We start from the raw sequence: 18,753 nt of genomic DNA on the forward strand, positions 1-18,753 counted from the left end.
ACCCATACCCATTCCAACCCCAGGCCACCCCATACCCATACCCACCCCAACCTCAATCCACACCCCAGCCTGAGGCCACCCACACCATACCTCAACCCCAACCTCCATCCACACCCCAACCCCAGGCCACCCACACCATACCTCAACCCCAACCCCAGGCCGCCACAGCCTTAGACAGGCAGATGCGCACGGAGACGCCGGGCACTCAGTTGTCGCCATACGTAGAGGCGTTAAGTAAAGGCGAGGGAGCCAAGCCGAGGAACTGTGGCGCGGGTTCATCAGGCGGGAAGCAGCCCTCAGCTGCAAGTTCGAGCCACCCTGCGCGGGGTACCAACAGAGATCCGCGGAGGTGTTACTCCTGCTGGAAGCGCGGGCATATACAGAGGGATTGCGAAGTCACTCCTACGAAAGCATGAAAGCAGGCTCCTAGTGATGGTAGGCCTACTTTTGAGGTGAAAGTGGAAGGTGTGAGATTGACGGCTTTTGTTGATACAGGAAGCCAGGCGACGGTAATTAAAAAGTCAGCCTTCAGCAATTTTAAGTATGCACGTCTTCAACGTTGCGCAAAGACATTAACAGCAGTCAATGGGGAAAAGATTGAGATCGTAGGTCAAGGTACAGTTAATTTTGAGATTGATGGGGAATTGCAGCCTCACACATGTACGATCGTAGAGAACCTTGATTTTCCTGGTCACATCTTAATGGGAACTGATTTTCTGTCGCGATTTGATTATTCCTTGTCTGCTCAAAAAGGGGCTAGGAACTGCAGGTTGCAGTTGGGACAGACTTCCTACCCAGTGGAGATGATCGACCATCCCCCAGTTGTAGCTTCAATTAAGAGGAAGCTGAAATATAATGCGCACTATCCAAAATTTATTTTTAAGTCTCTTCCAGACACAGTTAAGAGGTCATGCGCCTTGCATGCATTGACCAAACAGAGTTGCCCACCACATTCTGTTAAATTTATTAAAGTAGCCGTGGGACGTCACATACAACCAGGTACCACCCTTCAGGTGGCTGGGAGATGTGATAGTTTATTAATTCCTCATCACTTAGTTGTAGTGCTCGATAAAGGTGCACTCATTCCAGTTGTCAATCTTTCACATAAGACTTTTCGCTTCAGGGCAGGTGATAGGGTATCTCAGGGAACCATGGTGGAGGACACAGAAATCTTTCACCATGAGTCAGCTGAGACGCCAGCCGTCACTGCACAATGTAGTGCACTGAATATGTTGAAAACTAAAACACCATCCAAAGTACAATACGAAACGAGAAATGTTGCACAGAATGTAGAGGAAGTAGAAAAATTAATTTCAGCACTTGATTTGCAACATGTTGCACAGGCGGATAGGAAGGCACTGAGAAGAGTTTTACGAAAATTCCCGAAATTGTTTGCGACAGAGGATGACCAGATTGGTCTCCTTGATAAGATCGAGCACACCATTCCAACTGGTGACCATTTGCCTGTGTACACAAGACAGTGGAGGTTGCCGGAACAGGCAAAGAACATTATCAGGGAGGAGTGCCAGAAAATGTTGAGACAGGGCGTAATAGAGCCTAGTACGTCACCGTGGCTCTCTCCTGTTGTGCTAGTTCGGAAACCGGACGGTAGTTATCGTTTCTGTGTTGACTACCGGAAGGTGAACGAACTAACTAAGGGTGATGTGTATCCGTTGCCCCGAATACAGGAGATAATAGATCAATTTGGTGCTGCTAAGTATTTCTCAACTCTTGACGCAAAATCGGCGTATTGGGCGATTCCGGTGGCAGAACAGGATAGGGAAAAAACAGCATTCTCGGATGGTAGGCACACTTATCAATTCCGTAGGATGCCGTTTGGTTTGAAGACAGCGCCTTCGTCGTTTCAGAGGGCCATCAACTTTATCCTTAGTCCGGTACTGGGTAGGCATTCTTTAGCGTACCTGGATGATGTTGTGATATATTCCAGGACGTTTGAGGAACACCTGCAGGACTTGACTGAGACTTTGAAGTTGTTAGATCAGGCAGGTTTCAGGCTGAATGTTCAGAAGTGCACCCTGGCGGCTCAGAAATTCAAATTTCTGGGGTTCCAGGTGTGCCCAGACGGTATCCGACCTGACCCAGATTCTTGCCGCGCCATTGCTGACATGCCTACTCCAAGGACAGCAAAGGACGTGCGTAGGTTTTTGGGGGCGGCCGGATATTTTCGTCGTCACATTGAAGGTTTCGCTGGCATTTCAGCACCCCTGACTGATCTGACAAAGAAAAATGCGAAGTTTGTGTGGAAATCAGAACATGACGAGGCCTATCGCAAACTGAAAGACCAACTAATCACGACACCGGTATTGGCTATTCCTGATTTTGAGAAAGAGTGGGAAGTGCACACTGACGCCAGCGGTATTGCTATTGGCGGGTGCTTAATTCAGCGAGACGCAGATAATTTACCCCATCCAGTAGCCTATTTCAGTAGGAAGGTCAAAGGACCTGAAGTTCGTTATTCAGCTACGGATCGGGAGGCACTGGCAGTAGTAGAATCAGTTAGGTATTTCGAGCCTTACCTATTTCAGCGGCATTTTGTAATCTACACAGACCATCGAGCGTTAACACACATATTTAAGAAGCGGACAAAATGCCCACGAATGTCACGCTGGTCTCACGAACTTTCGGCCCACTCATTCCAGATCTTGTACAAGCCTGGTCCAGCACATGTTGTGCCAGATACGCTAAGTAGAAATATAGCGGCAGTTCAAATTAATGAAAACATTGAAACCATTCCATCAGATAAAATGAGAGAATACCAGATGAGCGAGCCTAGATGGAAAGAAATTATTGAGTATTTAGAGGGAGGAAAATACCCCAAAAAGAAAAAGAATTTACCTATACATGATTTTGAAATGAAACAGGGCGTCCTGTATTATGTTAATAGCCAGAATGATAGGGCAGTATTTCAGCTAGTTATTCCGGACGCGTTGCGGTCATCAGCGTTAAAGCTCGCACATGCTTCAAAAATTGCAGGGCATCCGGGGATCTTTAAAACGCACTTAAAAGCAAAGTCTCTATTTTATTTTCCAGGATTACTTTCTGAGGTAATCAATTTCGTGAAGTCGTGCCCTCGTTGCCAGAGGACGAAAGGTACCCTTAAGGTACAAGCCCCACTTCAGGAATTTCCTGAAATTCGTGAACCGTTAGATCGTGTGGGGGCCGATCTGATTGATTTACACCACAGTCATTCAGGAAACAGATATGTGTTGGTGCTAGTTGACCATCTGTCTAGATACACTACATTAGTTGCATTACCTCAGAAGGATTCTCGTACGGTTGCAGATGCGTTCTTGCGTAGGTTCGTTACTGTATTCGGACCTCCTAAAGTCTTAGTCTCTGACCGGGGTCAAGAATTCAATGGGAATATATTTAGAGAAGTTTGTAAGATTTTAGAGACAACTTCGGCTTTTACAACAGCCTACCACCCACAAGCAAACGGAATGACGGAACGGACTAATCGTTCAGTCAAGGATATGCTTGCAATCCTTGCTGAACATGATGCAAACACCTGGGATGAACACCTACCCTATGTTCAGTTCGCCTTGAATACTGCCATCCACCAATCAATTAACACCCAACCACTTCATTTGTTTACTGGTAATTCATGCAATTTCCCCTCAGGTCTGCTTAACAGACATAATGTTGCATACGGGGAGGACTATCCTTCAGAGGTCCTTGGAAAAATGAGAAATGCATGGAATATTGCAGCTGAAGCGTCCAAGAAGGCACGGACTCGGTATGCTCATTTTTATGACAAGAAAGTGCGCCCTCTTGAGTTGAAGGAAGGAAGCCTCGTATTGAGAGTGAATGAGGCTGCGCCCGCCAATCAGAGCAGGAAACTAGCTCCGAGGTGGCGAGGACCATATAGAGTAATTAAAAGGGCGGGGCCGGTTAATCTTGTTATAAAAGGAGTGTTCGAGGACCAGGTGGAAAGGACAATTCATGTAAATAAATTGAAACAATATCATGCTAGAGAGGAATTAGAACTGCCTTCAGCGGGTCTAGTTCCTGACTCAGCAGTGCTGACTCATGGCTTCACCGACGAGTCAGAAGATGAGGATGACCCTCTGTCATCGCTCATCAGTAGTCAGGTGCAGTCTCGCCACCCTATGGTGACGAGATCTCGCGCTGTACAGTAAAGTAACTTCCTTGGTTAGTATAATTTAGTATTCATTAGATTTTCCTGTAAAGGCAATGAGATGTACTATGTCTATACTTGACTCAGGTAGCAACTTTTACCGTGCTCTGGGGTTCCACCTCCACCAAACCCAGAGTATATCTATGCTTCCGCTGTGTTGTGTCTGTCTGTTCCCAGGTCTGATTGGTACACCGACCCAGTTGTTCCAGCCACACGTGAACCCTTGTCTGTAAAGACCGAGGGGGGAGGCACGTTACACAAAGCCCTCCCCCCCACTAGACCCAGTAACCCATACATCAGTTACTTTGGGGATGAGTGACTGTCCAAGAGTCACCCGGCCGACGCCTCACGTCACTAACGAGGTTGTCAGGGCCAGCGAGCTGTCCACATTATAGCAGTCACCGGAGGTGCCATACAACGCCGGGGTAGCTGTCTCGAGATCACCACTACCCATCTGCTGCGTCATCAAGACTGCAGTCATTCCAGCAGTGTTGGAGGAGAGGTCAAGAAATGGAAAGCACGTAGCAGTACTCAAGAATTTCGCCGGAAGATTAATGATTACGTCATCTGAAGTAACAAGAAAGCAGAAGTAAGGCGGTCACAGGTGGAAGGCACGGTTTCCCTACAGAGTACCGGGACTCGCCAATAGAAGGTCGCAAAATTGTCTCCTTTGGCCTAAAGTCGGCGGTACGAGGGTATGCACAGTTGGTGTTTACGGCCTAGTAACCTGGTGACATCAAGAAACGCCTGAGATGACGTGAGCAATGATGGAAGACGAGATTCACCTGTTCTGCAAACAAGCAACCCGCCTCTACGACCTTCTAACATCACTCCTGCTAAGAGACACCGTTGGTACATCCAGTTCTGCTCTGCTGTGGTCATCTGCGACAAGTTTAACATCAAGACTACCGTGTGAACTGTGATTGATACGAAGGCGTGTGGACTGTCGAGAGCAAGATTAATGGCCGAAGTAACAGTATTCTACAGCTGTCACTTGGCACTCCGCTCTACTACACTCTGTCGTCATTCAGGAGTACCGGATGGGAGTACAAGAGGACCAGGTATTGATGTCTACACATGAAGAAGCAAGATCGACACCGTCATCGTCAGCGACTACATTCAGCATCCAGCAGCATCGATTTTTTTTTTTTTCTCGATTACTCAATATGAACAATTGATACAAACAACAAAGTTGGCTCTGAACATCTGTGTAAAGAACATCTGGACACTTTTGTTTAAATGTTGAAAAACAGATTTAGAATCAATACTTTTTAAATGTTGAAAAACAGATTTAAAATAATTCTGGTATAATATATGAAAATTTTACTCTATAAATTGGTCAGTAATCAAAATCGAAGCCCCTGTGTAATTGTCTCAGCCCAGAACAAACGGTTATGGAAAATTATGTTGTGCTATTTTTTTCAGAATGTTTGAACACAGGAGAGGCGGACCAATATAAACATTGACACTTCTAGTGAGTGAGAACACTGGGCTGTACAGTCAGCTGAAACCTGTGATATAGTATAGGAATTTTTATTTTTAGATATATGTAATAAACGTTAGGTGTGTTCCTTAACATGTCAAGGTTGACATTGATGGGGAGTGGTTAGTACACGGATGAGTACTTGATAGTTCCGTAGTACGCTCCCGGATGACTGAAAGTTCAGTCTGATGATATAACTTTAATGTTTATGTTTGAGCACGGTGTGGCCGGCTCTAGAGGACACATGGACTTGGCTAGTGAAGAGCCAAGAGAGTTTAATAGCTAGTTTTTGATGGTAGAGTAGGGACATGTTATTTAGCTATGTCAGTAAGGATAGGATGTATGTTTCCTGATATTGGAGGATTGCTGTCAGTTGACAGCTGAGAAATTTATGAAATATGAACATGTTCATTATGATGTTGGACTATTATTTGTCAAATTTTATTAGTTAGGTTAGCTTTTGTTTGTGGCATGAGTTGAATTGTGGGTTTGGATACTAAACCTCGTGAATTTTAACAAATTAACAAGGTTTACTAAGTGCTTGTGCGGGGGGGTTGTAACAAACTAGGCTGTTGTAAGAATTATCCAGAGTGGTTTATCGACAAAAGAGAATGGGAAGCTGAGCCGCATGGTGACCTGACCCCCAGGGGAATTCGCGGTGGAAATAACCGACGCTTTGTTCATAACTGCGTATAATGAACCATCCTATAGTATTCAGCAATTTAGAGAAAATTAGCCTTTATTCATTTTGCATTAAAATTGTATTGTATAATAGTACTGGATACAATATCAAGAGTATTCTAATTATTGAGTTTAAGTCACCATCAGTGACGTCACGAATCGGATCTAACTTTTAAGGCGGAGTGACCGGCGGTCATAGGTCATCAGGGGTTGACAGGTCTACTATTTCTACTATTTCTACAAGTTTTAATAACCATTTTTGTGATCGGGAACAGCTCTGCCGTTAGATGTTTGTAATTTAATTCAGTAAAATAATTCAACCAGTCTGGATCAATTCAGTATAAACAGAGGATAATTGTTATAACTTAACCTTGCTAAAGTAACTGGGTAAGCGATGCGGAACAATACAATACTCTGTCTGGGGTAGTCCAGACAAGGAAAAAATCAGTGTGGTCACGGAAGCAGCTAGGAGAGGTCAAACATCTTACCTCTCCCCAAGAACTGGCCCAACACCTAGAACTGTGGTCGCCCAAGGTATAGTTGCTGTTGTTAAGTATAGAAATAGTCTCATTTGCCACTCAGGTCAAGTAGGGAGTGTTAAATTGATAGGGAGTGAACATATTTAGATTTTGTTTTAGTTTTCGTTTAATAAATTAAATTTGTTATTAATTTGCATTTTATTGTTTCCATGTGTTTTGTGTGTATACTTGTCCTGGTCACGTGGTCCACACGAGGCAGAGTTGCATTGGGCGCCGATTCTAACATCGAATCGGAATTATCATTACCGTGTAATTTATTCCACACTCAAGGTCATCGTTTATAGTGGGGATCAAGCCCCTAGGTTGATTAATTAGCGTGATCGATCCAGACCTCGATCATTGCTCTTGTATTACTGGTCTGGTGGTGGCAGCAGAGGTGACTCTAGGGTTTTGTTCAGAGCTTAGGTCACGTCATACTGGGTGTAGAATCCTAAGTCGGTCAATCGTCTTAGGACCACGTGGCGTGGAGTGGGCTTTGGTAAAAGTTTTGGAGTCCCTTGGTTTAGAAATAAAAGTAAGAATACGGGTAGAGGGAGTAGAAAGAAGGAAGTAAAGAGAGAGGAACTCGAACCCGTGTTACAAATCCTAAATGGTCCCCAGGACTATATGCGAATGAAAACTCACACCCCAGAAGTGACTCGAACCCATACTCCCAGGAGCAACGCAACTGGTAACTACAGGGCGCCTTAATCCACTTGACCATCACGGCCGTCAAAAGGAAGTGATAGCCGAGGCTATTTGAGCCACTTCCCCGACGGCAACTCGGATGGTAATCTTGGGCATAGCATTTCACCAAATCACCTCATTCTTTGGGGCACACGTGAGGAACACAAATGCGAACAAGCCTGAATGGTCCCCAGGACTATATGCGAATGAAAACTCACACCCCAGAAGTGACTCGAACCCATACTCCCAGGAGCAACGCAACTGGTAACTACAGGGCACCTTAATCCACTTGACCATCACGGCCGTCAAAAGGAAGTGATAGCCGAAGCTATTTGAGCCACTTCCCCGACGGTACCTCGGATGGTAATCTTGGGCATAGCTTTTCACCAAATCACCTCATTCTTTGGGGCACACGTGAGGAACACAATTGCGAACAAGCCTGAATGGTCCCCAGGACTATATGCGAATGAAAACTCACACCCCAGAAGTGACTCGAACCCATACTCCCAGGAGCAACGCAACTGGTAACTACAGGGCACCTTAATCCACTTGACCATCACGGCCGTCAAAAGGAAGTGATAGCCGAAGCTATTTGAGCCACTTCCCCGACGGTACCTCGGATGGTAATCTTGGGCATAGCTTTTCACCAAATCACCTCATTCTTTGGGGCACACGTGAGGAACACAATTGCGAACAAGCCTGAATGGTCCCCAGGACTATATGCGAATGAAAACTCACACCCCAGAAGTGACTCGAACCCATACTCCCAGGAGCAACGCAATTGGTAACTATACAGGGCGCCTTAATCCACTTGACCATCACGGCCGTCAAAAGGAAGTGATAGCCGAGGCTATTTGAGCCACTTCCCCGACAGCAACTCGGATGGTAATCTTGGGCATAGCATTTCACCAAATCACCTCATTCTTTGGGGCACACGTGAGGAACACAAATGCGAACAAGCCTGAATGGTCCCCAGGACTATATGCGAATGAAAACTCACACCCCAGAAGTGACTCGAACCCATACTCCCAGGAGCAACGCAACTGGTAACTACAGGGCGCCTTAATCCACTTGACCTTCACGGCCGTCAAAAGGAAGTGATAGCCGAGGCGATTTGAGCCACTTCCCCGACGGCAACTCGGATTGTAATCTTGGGCATAGCATTTCACCAAATCACCTCATTCTTTGGGGCACACGTGAGGAACACAAATGCGAACAAGCCTGAATGGTCCCCAGGAATATATGCGAATGAAAACTCACACCCCAGAAGTGACTGGAACCCATACTCCCAGGAGCAACGCAACTGGTAACTACAGGGCGCCTTAATCCACTTGAAAATCACGGCCGTCAAAAGGAAGTGATAGCCGAGGCTATTTGAGCCACTTCCCCGACGGCAACTCGGATGGTAATCTTGGGCATAGCATTTCACCAAATCACCTCTTTCTTTGGGGCACACGTGAGGAACACAAATGCGAACAAGCCTGAATGGTCCCCAGGACTATATGCGAATGAAAACTCACACCCCAGAAGTGACTCGAACCCATACTCCCAGGAGCAACGCAACTGGTAACTACAGGGCGCCTTAATCCACTTGACCATCACGGCCGTCAAAAGGAAGTGATAGCCGAGGCTATTTGAGCCACTTCCCTGACGGCAACTCGGATGGTAATCTTGGGCATAGCATTTCACCAAATCACCTCATTCTTTGGGGCACACGTGAGGAACACAAATGCGAACAAGCCTGAATGGTCCCCCAGGACTATATGCGAATGAAAACTCACACCCCAGAAGTGACTCGAACCCATACTCCCAGGAGCAACGCAACTAGTAACTACAGGGCGCCTTAATCCACTTGACCATCACGGCCGTCAAAAGGAAGTGATAGCCGAGGCTATTTGAGCCACTTCCCCGACGGCAACTCGGATGGTAATCTTGGGCATAGCATTTCAACAAATCACCTCATTCTTTGGGGCACATGTGAGGAACACAAATGCGAACAAGCCTGAATGGTCCCCAGGACTATATGCGAATGAAAACTCACACCCCAGAAGTGACTCGAACCCATACTCCCAGGAGCAACGCAACTGGTAACTACAGGGCGCATTATTCCACTTGACCATCACGGCTGTCAAAAGGAAGTGATAGCCGAGGCTATTTGAGCCACTTCCCCGACGGCAACTCCGATGGTAATCTTGGGCATAGCATTTAACCAAATCACCTCATTCTTTGGGGCACATGTGAGGAACACAAATGCGAACAAGCCTGAATGGTCCCCAGGACTATATGCGAATGAAAACTCACACCCCAGAAGTGACTCGAACCCATACTCCCAGGAGCAACGCAACTGGTAACTACAGGGCGCCTTAATCCACTTGACCATCACGGCCGTCAAAAGGAAGTGATAGCCGAGGCTATTTGAGCCACTTCCCCGACGGTACCTCGGATGGTAATCTTGGGCATAGCTTTTCACCAAATCACCTCATTCTTTGGGGCACACGTGAGGAACACAAATGCGAACAAGCCTGAATGGTCCCCAGGACTATATGCGAATGAAAACTCACACCCCAGAAGTGACTCGAACCCATACTCCCAGGAGCAACGCAACTAGTAACTACAGGGCGCCTTAATCCACTTGACCATCACGGCCGTCAAAAGGAAGTGATAGCCGAGGCTATTTGAGCCACTTCCCCGACGGCAACTCGGATGGTAATCTTGGGCATAGCATTTCACCAAATCACCTCTTTCTTTGGGGCACACGTGAGGAACACAAATGCGAACAAGCCTGAATGGTCCCCAGGACTATATGCGAATGAAAACTCACACCCCAGAAGTGACTCGAACCCATACTCCCAGGAGCAACGCAACTGGTAACTACAGGGCGCCTTAATCCACTTGACCATCACGGCCGTCAAAAGGAAGTGATAGCCGAGGCTATTTGAGCCACTTCCCCGACGGCAACTCGGATGGTAATCTTGGGCATAGCATTTCACCAAATCACCTCATTCTTTGGGGCACACGTGAGGAACACAAATGCGAACAAGCCTGAATGGTCCCCCAGGACTATATGCGAATGAAAACTCACACCCCAGAAGTGACTCGAACCCATACTCCCAGGAGCAACGCAACTAGAAACTACAGGGCGCCTTAATCCACTTGACCATCACGGCCGTCAAAAGGAAGTGATAGCCGAGGCTATTTGAGCCACTTCCCCGACGGCAACTCGGATGGTAATCTTGGGCATAGCATTTCAACAAATCACCTAATTCTTTGGGGCACATGTGAGGAACACAAATGCAAACAAGCCTGAATGGTCCCCAGGACTATATGCGAATGAAAACTCACACCCCAGAAGTGACTCGAACCCATACTCCCAGGAGCAACGCAACTGGTAACTACAGGGCGCATTATTCCACTTGACCATCACGGCTGTCAAAAGGAAGTGACAGCCGAGGCTATTTGAGCCACTTCCCCGACGGCAACTCCGATGGTAATCTTGGGCATAGCATTTAACCAAATCACCTCATTCTTTGGGGCACACGTGAGGAACACAAATGCGAACAAGCCTGAATGGTCCCCAGGACTATATGCGAATGAAAACTCACACCCCAGAAGTGACTCGAACCCATACTCCCAGGAGCAACGCAACTGGTAACTACAGGGCGCCTTAATCCACTTGACCATCACGGCCGTCAAAAGGAAGTGATAGCCGAGGCTATTTGAGCCACTTCCCCGACGGTACCTCGGATGGTAATCTTGGGCATAGCTTTTCACCAAATCACCTCATTCTTTGGGGCACACGTGAGGAACACAAATGCGAACAAGCCTGAATGGTCCCCAGGACTATATGCGAATGAAAACTCACACCCCAGAAGTGACTCGAACCCATACTCCCAGGAGCAACGCAACTGGTAACTACAGGGCGCCTTAATCCACTTGACCATCACGGCCGTCAAAAGGAAGTGATAGCCGAGGCTATTTGAGCCACTTCCCCGACGGCAACTCGGATGGTAATCTTGGGCATAGCATTTCACCAAATCACCTCATTCTTTGGGGCACACGTGAGGAACACAAATGCGAACAATCCTAAATGGTCCCCAGGACTATATGCGAATGAAAACTCACACCCCAGAAGTGACTCGAACCCATACTCCCAGGAGCAACGCAACTGGTAACTACAGGGCGCCTTAATCCACTTGACCATCACGGCCGTCAAAAGGAAGTGATAGCCGAGGCTATTTGAGCCACTTCCCCGACGGCAACTCGGATGGTAATCTTGGGCATAGCATTTCACCAAATCACCTCATTCTTTGGGGCACACGTGAGGAACACAAATGCGAACAAGCCTGAATGGTCCCCAGGACTATATGCGAATGAAAACTCACACCCCAGAAGTGACTCGAACCCATACTCCCAGGAGCAACGCAACTGTTAACTACAGGGCACCTTAATCCACTTGACCATCACGGCCGTCAAAAGGAAGTGATAGCCGAAGCTATTTGAGCCACTTCCCCGACGGTACCTCGGATGGTAATCTTGGGCATAGCTTTTCACCAAATCACCTCATTCTTTGGGGCACACGTGAGGAACACAATTGCGAACAAGCCTGAATGGTCCCCAGGACTATATGCGAATGAAAACTCACACCCCAGAAGTGACTCGAACCCATACTCCCAGGAGCAACGCAATTGGTAACTATACAGGGCGCCTTAATCCACTTGACCATCACGGCCGTCAAAAGGAAGTGATAGCCGAGGCTATTTGAGCCACTTCCCCGACGGTACCTCGGATGGTAATCTTGGGCATAGCTTTTCACCAAATCACCTCATTCTTTGGGGCACACGTGAGGAACACAAATGCGAACAAGCCTGAATGGTCCCCAGGACTATATGCGAATGAAAACTCACACCCCAGAAGTGACTCGAATCAAAACTCCCAGGAGCAACGCAATTGGTAACTATACAGGGCGCCTTAATCCACTTGACCATCACAGCCGTCAAAAGGAAGTGATAGCCGAGGCTATTTGAGCCACTTCCCCAACGGCAACTCGGATGGTAATCTTGGGCATAGCATTTCACCAAATCACCTCATTCTTTGGGGCACACGTGAGGAACACAAATGCGAACAAGCCTGAATGGTCCCCAGGACTATATGCGAATGAAAACTCACACCCCAGAAGTGACTCGAACCCATACTCCCAGGAGCAACGCAACTGGTAACTACAGGGTGCCTTAATCCACTTGACCATCACGGCCGTCAAAAGGAAGTGATAGCCGAGGCTATTTGAGCCACTTCCCCGATGGCAACTCGGATGGTAATCTTGGGCATAGCATTTCACCAAATCACATCATTCTTTGAGGCACACGTGAGGAACACAAATGCGAACAAGCCTGAATGGTCCCCAGGACTATATGCGAATGAAAACTCACACCCCAGAAGTGACTCGAACCCATACTCCCAGGAGCAACGCAACTGGTAACTACAGGGCGCCTTAATCCACTTGACCATCACGGCCGTCAAAAGGAAGTGATAGCCGAGGCTATTTGAGCCACTTCCCCGACGGCAACTCGGATGGTAATCTTGGGCATAGCATTTCACCAAATCACCTCATTCTTTGGGGCACACGTGAGGAACACAAATGCGAACAATCCTAAATGGTCCCCAGGACTATATGCGAATGAAAACTCACACCCCAGAAGTGACTCGAACCCATACTCCCAGGAGCAACGCAACTGGTAACTACAGGGCGCCTTAATCCACTTGACCATCACGGCCGTCAAAAGGAAGTGATAGCCGAGGCTATTTGAGCCACTTCCCCGACGGCAACTCGGATGGTAATCTTGGGCATAGCATTTCACCAAATCACCTCATTCTTTGGGGCACACGTGAGGAACACAAATGCGAACAAGCCTGAATGGTCCCCAGGACTATATGCGAATGAAAACTCACACCCCAGAAGTGACTCGAACCCATACTCCCAGGAGCAACGCAACTGGTAACTACAGGGCACCTTAATCCACTTGACCATCACGGCCGTCAAAAGGAAGTGATAGCCGAAGCTATTTGAGCCACTTCCCCGACGGTACCTCGGATGGTAATCTTGGGCATAGCTTTTCACCAAATCACCTCATTCTTTGGGGCACACGTGAGGAACACAATTGCGAACAAGCCTGAATGGTCCCCAGGACTATATGCGAATGAAAACTCACACCCCAGAAGTGACTCGAACCCATACTCCCAGGAGCAACGCAATTGGTAACTATACAGGGCGCCTTAATCCACTTGACCATCACGGCCGTCAAAAGGAAGTGATAGCCGAGGCTATTTGAGCCACTTCCCCGACGGCAACTCGGATGGTAATCTTGGGCATAGCATTTCACCAAATCACCTCATTCTTTGGGGCACACGTGAGGAACACAAATGCGAACAAGCCTGAATGGTCCCCAGGACTATATGCGAATGAAAACTCACACCCCAGAAGTGACTCGAACCCATACTCCCAGGAGCAACGCAACTGGTAACTACAGGGCGCCTTAATCCACTTGACCTTCACGGCCGTCAAAAGGAAGTGATAGCCGAGGCGATTTGAGCCACTTCCCCGACGGCAACTCGGATTGTAATCTTGGGCATAGCATTTCACCAAATCACCTCATTCTTTGGGGCACACGTGAGGAACACAAATGCGAACAAGCCTGAATGGTCCCCAGGAATATATGCGAATGAAAACTCACACCCCAGAAGTGACTGGAACCCATACTCCCAGGAGCAACGCAACTGGTAACTACAGGGCGCCTTAATCCACTTGAAAATCACGGCCGTCAAAAGGAAGTGATAGCCGAGGCTATTTGAGCCACTTCCCCGACGGCAACTCGGATGGTAATCTTGGGCATAGCATTTCACCAAATCACCTCTTTCTTTGGGGCACACGTGAGGAACACAAATGCGAACAAGCCTGAATGGTCCCCAGGACTATATGCGAATGAAAACTCACACCCCAGAAGTGACTCGAACCCATACTCCCAGGAGCAACGCAACTGGTAACTACAGGGCGCCTTAATCCACTTGACCATCACGGCCGTCAAAAGGAAGTGATAGCCGAGGCTATTTGAGCCACTTCCCCGACGGCAACTCGGATGGTAATCTTGGGCATAGCATTTCACCAAATCACCTCATTCTTTGGGGCACACGTGAGGAACACAAATGCGAACAAGCCTGAATGGTCCCCCAGGACTATATGCGAATGAAAACTCACACCCCAGAAGTGACTCGAACCCATACTCCCAGGAGCAACGCAACTAGTAACTACAGGGCGCCTTAATCCACTTGACCATCACGGCCGTCAAAAGGAAGTGATAGCCGAGGCTATTTGAGCCACTTCCCCGACGGCAACTCGGATGGTAATCTTGGGCATAGCATTTCAACAAATCACCTCATTCTTTGGGGCACATGTGAGGAACACAAATGCGAACAAGCCTGAATGGTCCCCAGGACTATATGCGAATGAAAACTCACACCCCAGAAGTGACTCGAACCCATACTCCCAGGAGCAACGCAACTGGTAACTACAGGGCGCATTATTCCACTTGACCATCACGGCTGTCAAAAGGAAGTGATAGCCGAGGCTATTTGAGCCACTTCCCCGACGGCAACTCCGATGGTAATCTTGGGCATAGCATTTAACCAAATCACCTCATTCTTTGGGGCACATGTGAGGAACACAAATGCGAACAAGCCTGAATGGTCCCCAGGACTATATGCGAATGAAAACTCACACCCCAGAAGTGACTCGAACCCATACTCCCAGGAGCAACGCAACTGGTAACTACAGGGCGCCTTAATCCACTTGACCATCACGGCCGTCAAAAGGAAGTGATAGCCGAGGCTATTTGAGCCACTTCCCCGACGGTACCTCGGATGGTAATCTTGGGCATAGCTTTTCACCAAATCACCTCAATCTTTGGGGCACACGTGAGGAACACAAATGCGAACAAGCCTGAATGGTCCCCAGGACTATATGCGAATGAAAACTCACACCCCAGAAGTGACTCGAACCCATACTCCCAGGAGCAACGCAACTAGTAACTACAGGGCGCCTTAATCCACTTGACCATCACGGCCGTCAAAAGGAAGTGATAGCCGAGGCTATTTGAGCCACTTCCCCGACGGCAACTCGGATGGTAATCTTGGGCATAGCATTTCACCAAATCACCTCTTTCTTTGGGGCACACGTGAGGAACACAAATGCGAACAAGCCTGAATGGTCCCCAGGACTATATGCGAATGAAAACTCACACCCCAGAAGTGACTCGAACCCATACTCCCAGGAGCAACGCAACTGGTAACTACAGGGCGCCTTAATCCACTTGACCATCACGGCCGTCAAAAGGAAGTGATAGCCGAGGCTATTTGAGCCACTTCCCCGACGGCAACTCGGATGGTAATCTTGGGCATAGCATTTCACCAAATCACCTCATTCTTTGGGGCACACGTGAGGAACACAAATGCGAACAAGCCTGAATGGTCCCCCAGGACTATATGCGAATGAAAACTCACACCCAAGAAGTGACTCGAACCCATACTCCCAGGAGCAACGCAACTAGAAACTACAGGGCGCCTTAATCCACTTGACCATCACGGCCGTCAAAAGGAAGTGATAGCCGAGGCTATTTGAGCCACTTCCCCGACGGCAACTCGGATGGTAATCTTGGGCATAGCATTTCAACAAATCACCTAATTCTTTGGGCACATGTGAGGAACACAAATGCAAACAAGCCTGAATGGTCCCCAGGACTATATGCGAATGAAAACTCACACCCCAGAAGTGACTCGAACCCATACTCCCAGGAGCAATGCAACTGGTAACTACAGGGCGCATTATTCCACTTGACCATCACGGCTGTCAAAAGGAAGTGACAGCCGAGGCTATTTGAGCCACTTCCCCGACGGCAACTCCGATGGTAATCTTGGGCATAGCATTTAACCAAATCACCTCATTCTTTGGGGCACACGTGAGGAACACAAATGCGAACAAGCCTGAATGGTCCCCAGGACTATATGCGAATGAAAACTCACACCCCAGAAGTGACTCGAACCCATACTCCCAGGAGCAACGCAACTGGTAACTACAGGGCGCCTTAATCCACTTGACCATCACGGCCGTCAAAAGGAAGTGATAGCCGAGGCTATTTGAGCCACTTCCCCGACGGTACCTCGGATGGTAATCTTGGGCATAGCTTTTCACCAAATCACCTCATTCTTTGGGGCACACGTGAGGAACACAAATGCGAACAAGCCTGAATGGTCCCTAGGACTATATGCGAATGAAAACTCACACCCCAGAAGTGACTCGAACCCATACTCCCAGGAGCAACGCAACTGGTAACTACAGGGCGCCTTAATCCACTTGACCATCACGGCCGTCAAAAGGAAGTGATAGCCGAGGCTATTTGAGCCACTTCCCCGACGGCAACTCGGATGGTAATCTTGGGCATAGCATTTCACCAAATCACCTCATTCTTTGGGGCACACGTGAGGAACACAAATGCGAACAATCCTAAATGGTCCCCAGGACTATATGCGAATGAAAACTCACACCCCAGAAGTGACTCGAACCCATACTCCCAGGAGCAACGCAACTGGTAACTACAGGGCGCCTTAATCCACTTGACCATCACGGCCGTCAAAAGGAAGTGATAGCCGAGGCTATTTGAGCCACTTCCCCGACGGCAACTCGGATGGTAATCTTGGGCATAGCATTTCACCAAATCACCTCATTCTTTGGGGCACACGTGAGGAACACAAATGCGAACAAGCCTGAATGGTCCCCAGGACTATATGCGAATGAAAACTCACACCCCAGAAGTGACTCGAACCCATACTCCCAGGAGCAACGCAACTGTTAACTACAGGGCACCTTAATCCACTTGACCATCACGGCCGTCAAAAGGAAGTGATAGCCGAAGCTATTTGAGCCACTTCCCCGACGGTACCTCGGATGGTAATCTTGGGCATAGCTTTTCACCAAATCACCTCATTCTTTGGGGCACACGTGAGGAACACAATGCGAACAAGCCTGAATGGTCCCCAGGACTATATGCGAATGAAAACTCACACCCCAGAAGTGACTCGAACCCATACTCCAGGAGCAACGCAATTGGTAACTATACAGGGCGCCTTAATCCACTTGACCATCACGGCCGTCAAAAGGAAGTGATAGCCGAGGCTATTTGAGCCACTTCCCCGACGGTACCTCGGATGGTAATCTTGGGCATAGCTTTTCACCAAATCACCTCATTCTTTGGGCACACGTGAGGAACACAAATGCGAACAAGCCTGAATGGTCCCCAGGACTATATGCGAATGAAAACTCACACCCCAGAAGTGACTCGAATCCCAACTCCCAGGAGCAACGCAATTGGTAACTATACAGGGCGCCTTAATCCACTTGACCATCACAGCCGTCAAAAGGAAGTGATAGCCGAGGCTATTTGAGCCACTTCCCCAACGGCAACTCGGATGGTAATCTTGGGCATAGCATTTCACCAAATCACCTCATTCTTTGGGGCACACGTGAGGAACACAAATGCGAACAAGCCTGAATGGTCCCCAGGACTATATGCGAATGAAAACTCACACCCCAGAAGTGACTCGAACCCATACTCCCAGGAGCAACGCAACTGGTAACTACAGGGTGCCTTAATCCACTTGACCATCACGGCCGTCAAAAGGAAGTGATAGCCGAGGCTATTTGAGCCACTTCCCCGATGGCAACTCGGATGGTAATCTTGGGCATAGCATTTCACCAAATCACATCATTCTTTGAGGCACACGTGAGGAACACAAATGCGAACAAGCCTGAATGGTCCCCAGGACTATATGCGAATGAAAACTCACACCCCAGAAGTGACTCGAACCCATACTCCCAGGAGCAACGCAACTGGTAACTACAGGGCGCCTTAATCCACTTGACCATCACGGCCGTCAAAAGGAAGTGATAGCCGAGGCTATTTGAGCCACTTCCCCGACGGCAACTCGGATGGTAATCTTGGGCATAGCATTTCACCAAATCACCTCATTCTTTGGGGCACACGTGAGGAACACAAATGCGAACAATCCTAAATGGTCCCCAGGACTATATGCGAATGAAAACTCACACCCCAGAAGTGACTCGAACCCATACTCCCAGGAGCAACGCAACTGGTAACTACAGGGCGCCTTAATCCACTTGA

The sequence above is a fragment of the Procambarus clarkii genome, chromosome 17 (assembly GCF_040958095.1).
Source record: "Procambarus clarkii isolate CNS0578487 chromosome 17, FALCON_Pclarkii_2.0, whole genome shotgun sequence".
Classification (NCBI taxonomy): Eukaryota; Metazoa; Arthropoda; class Malacostraca; order Decapoda; family Cambaridae; genus Procambarus; species Procambarus clarkii.